The following is a 9903-nucleotide window of genomic DNA, read 5'->3' as shown; positions in this document are numbered from 1 at the left end:
GTGGTTGGTCTCCACTTGGGTGGGGGAACTTTGATTTTAAGAGCTGTAAGTCACTGGTCTTCAGTCTCATTGTTAGAAAGTCATCCATGGGTATGATAGTGAATTTGTACCACATGGAATGGCGTATTTCTTCTAGGACAGAAAGGGGTTGCTCTGTCAAGGGTTTGACTGCTTGGTCCACTGCTTTGTGAACAAGAGGGGAGTTAGAGAAGCGAGTGGTGCCTCCAGTACCTGCTCTGCTTTTGGCCCCCGTGCAGCAAGCACAGATGCCAAAGGAAGAAGTGTGGTCTTGACTGAAGTCACAGGGAGGGGGTCCGGATGCACTAGTTAGTTTGTGTCCAAAGGCACCACTACTTCAATTACAAGGGCTACAGTTGCCCTCTAAGATCTTTGCTACCTGCAGAAGGGCAAAAGTTCTCTGTCCCAAAGTTTAGGATTGCCTGAACTTACTCTGAACTAGAAGGGATGTTCAGAACCTCTAGTCCTCTCTTTGTCTAGGTGATTCCCAACTTAACATCTTTATAGAAAAATACATCACCTAGAGATACACAAGCTGCTGCTTATTAAGCCAGTATATGTACTAAAAGCCATACATGCTGTGCTCCATCCTGCTAAGTTAATAATGCTGAGAAGCAGAATACTTTGGTCCACATAGTGTGCTACCATGTGGCTATACCACTTCCAGCCCTGGAATTAATACAAACACCTATTCAGGAATGCATTTTGTCTTTAAAAATTACTCCTAATTCCATGGGTTCTAGTGGAAATGTTTGTCAGGCTTACAAGGGAGAGAGACTGAGATACTTCATCACTGTTTATGATTTCACTTGAGAGCATCCTGTTTTAAAGTTTCAGCTACTTAACAGAGACGCTAAAGACCAAATGTGGAAGCTGTCTAGTCACATCCTTGGAGCAGGTCGCTAGCATCATGCATCTGCAGACTGCATTGCACGTGGTGTGCTGTGCAGCTCCAGCACACAGCCAGGATGAGCTTCCACTATCCAAGGACTGTGATGAGTAGAAGGGTGATATGATTGCTGCTGGTAATGGTGGCAGAGTGAGGACTGGCAGTGGGTGACATCTACATTCCCAAATCTTCAAGAGCTGGACAAGCTGGAAGCAGCTGTTACCTGTTTTCCGTGTTTGGGATTTCATGCAGGTCTAAAGCAATCTGGTAGGTTTTTTTATTCTGAGAGAGGCAGCCCATTTCCTCAGCACCTTGCTCTGGGGTCAGGGCTGCTCACTCCTTTTGTAGCCACTGGATTTTCTGATGTGAATGGCCTTCGTTAGTGTCTTAGAAAATAACGATTTTTAACCAGTAATCCTGAATGCTTGACGTCAGTTTGTATTTATGCTTTAGTCAATTTAGAAGCTAAAGACCCTTAAGTATCTGGTGATCCTGTTCATTTATACTGTTGTGTGGCATGCTGTCCTGCTTTGATGCTATAATGAAGAAGAAAGAGATGGAAATGGAAGCAGTTTGCTCTTTAATAAAAATAAGTAAACATACGCAGTTGAAAAATGTTTATTAAATATGAGTTGAGATACAGTGCTTGTAGATCTCTGGCCTTTCAAACCTGGGACACTTTCCAATGCAGATTTTCCTTTGTGGTTAACCCCCTGTGCAACATAACTATATTGGTACTTCACTAGGGTTCTTTAGCCTGTATTTTGGGAATGAGAAGAACAGCATTTGCCTTTCTTTTTCAGTTTTCACTGAAGGATCTCTTAAGTGCTTTTCATCACAAACTGATGATATAATTCTCACTTCAGGCCTTAAAGTAGGTCAGGATTAACCCCAAATAGTCCTCATTAGGAGCTGATGGAAATGTCCTGAGAGCTCCCAGGAGGCCATTTCAGACCTTGGAAAGGGAGTTAAGCATTTTACCTGTTCACCAAGTTTCCAGATTTGAGGAGTTAAGAAAGTTCCAAGAAAATCTGGGAACTAGGAAAGTGCTTCCCAGTTTCCACCATCTCACTCTGTTTTGTACATCCTCACATTGCTCCATCTGCCCAAGTCAAAGCCAGCACATGAAGAGACTGTCAGAGCTTATAGGCAGCACAGTTCTATCTTGTACAAAACAGGACTGATATCTCTGTTTGCTATATAATCCCATCTCCATCAGTAGAGTACTTTTGGGTAAATATTGCTAGGGGCAACAAGCCATGTTAGAGGCTAAACTGAGGTGACCATCTGCTCTATCAGCTCGTGTAGTTGCAATTACTGTGAGCTTATCTGTGTTGCTGTTTCTGATGTCAGACCACTCATCTGATACCACAGCCCTTCTATTGCTCCTGTTCCTCCATTAACTCCTTTGGTAACCTGTCCCTTTCTATACCTTATCTCTACTATAAGTCTGAGCTTCAATCACAGGTATCCAGAGCCTCCTGTCTGAGCCCCACCTTTGGACATTTAACACAAATGGCTGATTGCTGATGAGCTGCAGCTTCCAGTAGAGCCCACAACAACTGCAATTGTCAGTGCTTTGGAAGGCAGAAAACTTTTTACACGCTTGCCTTCAGGCATAACTATGGCAGCAAGTTTGCAACTACTGTGCAGTGCCTTTTCTGTAACATCCACACAGTGGTACACAATAAGCTTTCAGGGCTAAATTCAGCAAAAACCTTCTGTCAATCTCTTTTGAGTTTCAATGTATGTGGAATAACATAGAATTTCAACTAATCCTTCATATAAATGCATATACACATAGTGTGTGTGTTTAGATGCATAAACACAGCTGATGGCCTCCATGCTGCACCACTGACTGCATCATAACTTCTACTGGTAAAGAGCCATTGCCCACTCAGCTGCCAGCAGTGGTCTGGGCCCACTTGCTGTTACTTTCTTGAGCATATGAGACCCAGAGAAGATCCAAAATGAAGGCCCATGTTTACATGAAGCAGATTAAGATCTGAGTTGGTTGCGTTTGACCTTGCAAGCTGCCTGTCTGTGTCCTTTGGTACATGGGAAGGCCTCAGTTTGATCTGGAAGGGGGTTAAAACCTCTTATCAATGAGTGTTTGGCTCAGAGAGGGGGGTTAGGCCCATATTTTTCAATTCTGTTTTAAATAAGGTTTTAAAATCAGATTAAGGCAACATGCCAAGCTATCCTGCTACATCTTTAAAAAAAAGGGGGGGAGTTACCACCTTGGGGACCTTCATATGTCTTTGGTAGGGTTTGTCTTCGCCCTGTGTGCGCTCTCTTACTGCTAATGAGAGCGGTGTGTACCCAGCCTAAGTCAGACCCATCTGCTCCTCTTCCACAGCTAAGGCTTCGGCCAAAAGTACTCCTTTCCACCCAGGCTGCCATTTTGGTCCAAGGCATCATTCTGCTCTGCTGCTTCCCCTGTTGGCCACTGGTGCCTAGCTGCCATCTCTAATCTCAGGCTGCAAATTTTCCAGGCCAGGACTTGTTTTTCTTTTGTAACACAGATGTGAGCCTACCCCAGCCAGATCTGTTAAGTGCTATGATATAGTAGGCATTAAAAAAAGTCTCTTGAAGTCTTTAAGGATAAGAGTAAACGTTACAGCTCTGTTCCCCTAATAAAATATCTTGGCCAAAATGTCCATGAGGCACCTCTGTTGCCCCTTTCCATCCACCCTTGCCTCCCAGCATCACACAGGAAGGCAAGTCCTGCTGATGACCTGAGCATGTCAGTGGTGCCAGTGGAGGGCAGCATGGCTGGTGGCACACTAGGAACCTCCTCCTTGGGATGCCCCTGCAGATGACACCCAGCTGTCTACATTACCTGGATGCTGGCATGCTTTAGCAAAACAGATTTTTAGTGTTATTGGACAGTCATCTGGCTCTTCAGCAGAGGCCGATTACAGTTAGCATGGTCATAATTATATTTTGGTTCACAATGTGATGACAAGGCACAGCTGCCCTTTGATCTCACAGTACAGGCAGTGCAGCCCCCAGCATTGTGCTTGATGGGGCTCTGTGCTGTGTGACTGCTGAGAGCTTCATGAACATCCCCAAACACTCAGCACAGGCTATGGCCCTGGCCACTGGTCTCTGGGCAAGAGGTAGGCATGTACCCAGCATGGTGCTGGTGGTGAAGTTGGTATTGATGCTGTATCCCAGCAAGGCTGCCTGTGATCTTATGGCTGCCCACAAAACCGACCTGAATCCTGGCCTTGGCTGCCATCCATGTGTGGTCCATCAAGCCCCATTTCTCAGCTTTGATTGCCTGAGTCTTGTACTTCCTTTTCACCTCACCAACTCCCTGCTGGCAAGGTCTTACTGAATGTTAGGGCTTTGATGTTCATCTCAATTTTCTGGTTTGGATCTAGCAACTTAATCTTGCCACTGGGCAACTTTTCTGTGGCCGGGGCTCCACAGCACTCTCCATCTCATTGTTGTCACCTTTTCCAGCTCTTCAGGATGACCTTCTCCAGCTCTTCATTATCACCTTCTCATGGCTCTCTGTTGTCCCTCCTCTTCCTTGAGAATCCCTGCTCAGCTTAGCTGTCTGTGTGCCTCCATCCAGTTACACAGCTTTCACTGCCATGTCCTCACTTCTCAGTTCTCTGCCTCTCTCCTAGCTTGCCATTGTCTCTCCCCACCTGCATTTTGCTCAGCTCCTCTGGCATCTCTTCCCAGACGAGTTACCAGCAACTCAAGCTGCCAGTAGCCAGAGCAGACTTCTGCCCCTTTTTGATTTTCATGTTCCCTGCTCTCATCCTTTCTCCCTGGCAGACACATCTTCAACTTTCTCTTTTGTGCTTCCTTATTTCCATGACCTTTATGTCTTGTCACATCACTCCCATCCCCTGAGGTCTCCCTGCTGGGCTGCTGCTGGTGTCCTGTATATCTGTTTTCCATTAATCATCCTGTACACAGCTGACCTGCTAGAACATACCCTTCTCCCCATGCCAGTCTGTCTCACCAGCCTGAGAAAACCCAGCAAACTAAGTCATCTGTGTATCTGTTTCACATATTTATGAGCAAGATACTAATCCCTGCATAGTGAAAGGGTCCAAAAGGGGAAACGAGGACATTGGCATTAAAGGGGGCGGTGGGGGAAGGGAAGACAGAATGCAAGGGCAGATGCCAAGGAGGAAAGTTTACAGTGTTGGAAAAAAATGCAGAAACCTGAAACAGCAGACCAGAGTATCGCTGACAGGTCACATCAATGCTCTTTTCTTGCTAGTTCTGCTTTTAAGCTCTCACCTTTTCCCGCTCCCTGCATCTACATCTTCAGAGCAGAGACTAATCAATCCCTCCAACTGGCTTAAAAATTGTATAGAGAAATAAAACAACCCACCAGACACCCTTCTTCTCTGCCTTCTGTGCTAACTGAGGCATCTCCTTCCCTTTCACCCCAGCGGGAAAGCTGATCTGCCAGACCGATCCATTTGCGAAGGCAGCATCCCAGGCCTCCTGGCCAAGAGCTCCGTTTGATCTTCTGCCCCAGTGTGAGCAGGAAAGATCTTTCCGGCTTCCCCAGCACAGCTCACGTGCTGTGCAGGTCCCAGCGGGAGACAGATCTGCATGTGATGCTGTTACAGTGACCTCCCAGAACTTGGCTCCGTTTCCCATCTGTTTTGCGCTGCTACTTTCCCAGGAAACAAACGGAGGTGAAATGTCTGTTGGATGCCACAGAAGCCTCTCAGGCTGCAGCAGGGGTAAAATAACCCCCCTGTGAAGCACAGGGCGTTCTGCCAAGCCACCTATATGGAGTCAGCAGGAGATGCTGCTCCCAAGAGAGATTTTACCTACGGCTCTGTTAGGGATAGCTTTTATTACAAAAATAGCAGTTGATTGAATAGGCCCCGTGCTACAACACCTTGCAGCCTGAGTATTGGGGCTGAGCCTGAGCAGAGGAGCAAGGTTAATCATTGGACAGTAAAAAGGTTGTTTCATGTGGGGGAAAACTGTCTGCCTCTGTAAAGGCAGGCGGAAAGGGGACTTTGTCACAGCAAGGTGTTTTTGAACACCACTGCCAAGGCAGTCGTCAGCTGGCCAGGACAGAAGATCTTGCAAGGGAGAGAATTGTGTCCAAAGTTGCAACAAAAACCCTCAGGGGTCCTGACTGTACACACTGAAAAGCCAGATATTTTCTGTGTTTTTAAAGAGGTTTTACAAAGAAGCTGCTTACTCCTACACCAATCCCATGTAACAGTTAATTTCTTTGCTATGGATATTAAGCAATTAAGACTGAAGGAGCCCTGCTAGGATGGGAATTACCCATTCCACAAGACTTAGAAACCCAAGCCTTAACAGTCGTCCCCCTAAAGCCCAGACTTGAGAGTATCAGTAACTATCAGTAGAATTCAAGTAGAGATACAGGCACTCCAGGGTGCAGCGTGAGCTGCCATCCGAGCTCCTTCTGGCACCAGCCTGGCCCAGTACAGGTGAGTGCTGCTCTCCCAGGCTCTGGTGGGTGCTGAGCCTGGACCATCCCAACAGGAAGCCCACCCACTTGCAAGGCAAAAGCATACACCAGTGGAGACATGGGCCTTCCCATTCCAGTTGCTGAAAGAAAGGAAAAGGCAGTGTCCTTGGTCTGGACTAATTTATCCGTAGTTCTGTGTCTCATGCCATCACTCATAGCTTGCAGGCTCAATGTAAAATGCTACTAAATCACAAAGATAATGTTTTATGCTTGCTGGATGCTGAAATAAGTTACGGCACCAGGGGTAACATGGACCTCAGTTATTATTAAATCTTACCTCAGACAAAGCCGCTTCTAAGTTCCATGACTGTTTTCCTAAGGAAGGAGCAAACATTAACCAAGGAAACCAGGATTTACCTCAAGTGCTGAAATCGGCACAAGAGAAAGGAGCTGGTTTTAGCAGGTTCCCTCCAAAACCTGCAGAGCCCTATGAGGCATTGGTTTGGCACCTTCAAACATGAACTGCCAAACATCTTCCCCCCACCCTCATGCATAGAGTTTCATGGTACCAAAAATGGTAAATGCCAGAAAGCGTTTGTGTGGTGGAACATAGAAACTACAGTGAGATAAAGCAGTGGCTGCATGTATAACAAAGAGCCCTTGAGCAGATGTCGTAAATAGCTCTGATTTCCCTCCTTACCCTGCAAACAGCTGCCATGTGCTGTAGTCCCCTTGTAGGGGAGTAAATTTAACAATGAAAAAAGGATGGTTCAAAATGCCTGTCAGAATGTGCTTTCCTGGCACCTATCCCACCTCCTTGCTAGGGATCAGCAGCACTGCAGGAGTCAGCCTTGGAGAGCTGGGGGGTCACAACATCCCTGCGACATCTAGAGAAACATGGAGTCTGTGGTAATTCTCTGAGCTCCCCCAGCCAGCGTACCAGACAGAAATCCCACATTTGGCCATGACATTTGGATCTAGATCTAACCTTTTCCAGGCATGGGAGAACATTAATTTCCAAGGGGTATGCCTGAAGCACAGCTATTCAAAAGCAATGCAATAATATATGTAATTTTACTGAGGTCATGAGTCCTCCTGCTTTGGTGTATATGAACAATGTCTTGTTCTTCTTGGATTCCCTTAATATCCACAATATTGTGGCTGATGTGGTGGCAGGGATTTCGTTTTTTTCTTCACGTTTTGAAGACAGAAGGAAGAATGGAGGCACTGGTAAGCAGAGGAAGTTAAGAATGGGGAGGAGAGACTGAGGGAATTCATGCCCATTGCAACCTATCTTTTCCATTTCTTTTGAAATATGTAGTTTTGATGTTAGTATGTTGACTTCAGTTGATGACAGACTGCATGAAAAGACCAAGACTCTTGGCATTTTTGGCAGAGATGTGGGATAGCTATCTGGTTAAGATCAGCAGCTAAACCACAACAAAGCTTAATCTCCTGCCAAAAGCTTATCCAGCAGAAACCAAACATCTGCCCTCCTTGGGCACTGTGGGATGGATACAGAGGTCTTGGCTTCTGGGGTGGCTCCAGAATTGTTCTTCATCTTCTAAATCCTCCCAGAAGCAAAGCAGGGCATGTGCACTCTGTGGTTTAGGTTAGAGGCTGCAGCATGGGGTGGCAGATGCTACACTCTTGGAATTACAGCTACAAAACCTCAGACTGAACCATCCATAGATCTAGTATGAATAACAGTATCCCTCTCTCACCCTGCAAAACCTGCTATTTCTGGCCTCTCTCTCACAGCACCTCTTTTTACACAAAGCAGTGATAGACTATTATCCCTGGAATTAGAGCATGCACGCTGGGTTTTTTTCACTGTGTCTCATTCCTGACCTCTGCTGCTTTTTTACTATTCTAGTCTTGGTTTATAATAGGAAATTGAAAGCCCAAAGATTTTCTTCACATCTGAGATTTATTCATCCTCCCAGCTTCTTTTTTCCCTCTCATTTTAAAGGCAGAGAGAAAGAAACAGCCAAAACGGTATTTAGGGTCCGTATTTTTAATACCCAAACCCCTGACCCTGTTCTTAATCTTTGTGTAATTTTATTCATTTCACTGACCTTATCCTGGGTCCTCACCAATGCAAGAAGGAAGTCGGGTGATATATTTAGAGAGTATTTTTTAAACATAACATTGAGAATTAAGACAAAAAAGTCTCATGCTCATCTGCCCATTTCCCAGCCCTGATGACTTGTCTACATTCCTGATCTTACCATTCAAGCCTAGATATTTGAAAAGTGTCCATAAATTTAGAGTGACTCAAGTTTTACCAGTTTGTGACATCTCTACCCTGATTTTCTTCAGATAGCTCAAGTTAAAAGTGCACCCCTGGGACTGAAAGCATTTCAAGCTGTAAGCCCTAAAATCAAGCCAGCTCAAATCAGAAACTTTTAAAAATAATTTGCCTTTGTGTGTGAGATAGTGACACCCTGCTGAGAGGTGACAGAAACACGCAGTTCCCAGTGGAAGCTGAATGAATGAGAGTCAGTTAAATTAAACCTTTGGTACCATAAGGCTGTTGAGTCACACAGCCTAGGATACTCCTGTCCCTGATGATGTCGTGACAGCACAGCTATCATGAAAGTCAGTGATGAATGCAGGATGACACCATCTTCTGTCAGCTCAGAGGCACCTGGTGCACTTTATTTTGCAAGGCTGGGAGTGTTCTCATTTCAAGCCCTTTCCCTCTTGGGTTTGAAAACTCCTGAGGTTTGGGAAAAATATGCCTTCAGTGACTGGAATGGATTGGATTGAATTGGACTGGACTGTGATGCTTCCTTCCTGCAGATTTATAAGCCTGTATCCTAAGGACCACTGAAACACAAGTTAGTTATCAGACAATTAATAGAGCCCTGGTTCATCAAAACAGCTAATCAGGCATTCAGCTTCTTGATGTACAAATGTCCTGTTTTACTTCAGTTAAGTATAGGCTTCATTTGCTGCATAGTTCATTTAATATAATATGCTGTAGTGATTTGGAAAATAGCTATGACTGTAAAATCAATTTATCATAGATACTCAACATAGGGTGAGGATAATGTGATCACAGCTATGGCATCATGCCCAAACAGTGCATGGCAGGAATGCTTGTCTGGATACTCTACAGCAATTGCATTTGCTGTAGTGGAGTCCTGGGGTGATATCTGAACCCATTATTGCTGTGTGCTCATCCCAGTAAAGTGGATAAGAAGCACTATGCTTCAAGGTAAAAAGTAATCACCATGGAATTAATTTGGTGTCTTCTTTCCTCTGTCTTCTATAATTATCCACTGAGAGATCTCTTGCATCTGTTTGTTGACACTGCTAAGACACTGGAGGACATTTGGTCTCTGGTCTGATCCTGTTTGAGGTTGCCGAGTTCCTCGTAGGTGAGGTGTGACAGAAACATTCAATTGCAGGGCATGGAGGTGTCTCGTTTTTTCAGGGTCAGGCATAACACTGCAAGGCACAAAGACTGCAGGAGTGGAGACCTTCCTCTGCTTTCTCTGCCCAGGTTTGGTGGTTTCTTCTCTCTTCTGTGCCACTTAGCCACCTTTGGAAACAG

General features: G+C 45.3%; 1 protein-coding gene across 6 annotated transcripts in view; it reads left to right on the top strand.

Moving 5' to 3' along the window:
- RAD51B (RAD51 paralog B) overlaps positions 1–9903 on the top strand; it is a 434666-nt gene that overhangs the window by 23319 nt on the left and 401444 nt on the right. The window lies entirely within an intron of this gene.

This window comes from Apus apus, chromosome 5, assembly GCF_020740795.1.
Source record: "Apus apus isolate bApuApu2 chromosome 5, bApuApu2.pri.cur, whole genome shotgun sequence".
NCBI classification, from domain to species: domain Eukaryota; kingdom Metazoa; phylum Chordata; class Aves; order Apodiformes; family Apodidae; genus Apus; species Apus apus.
This window is presented reverse-complemented; position numbering and strand designations above follow the sequence as displayed.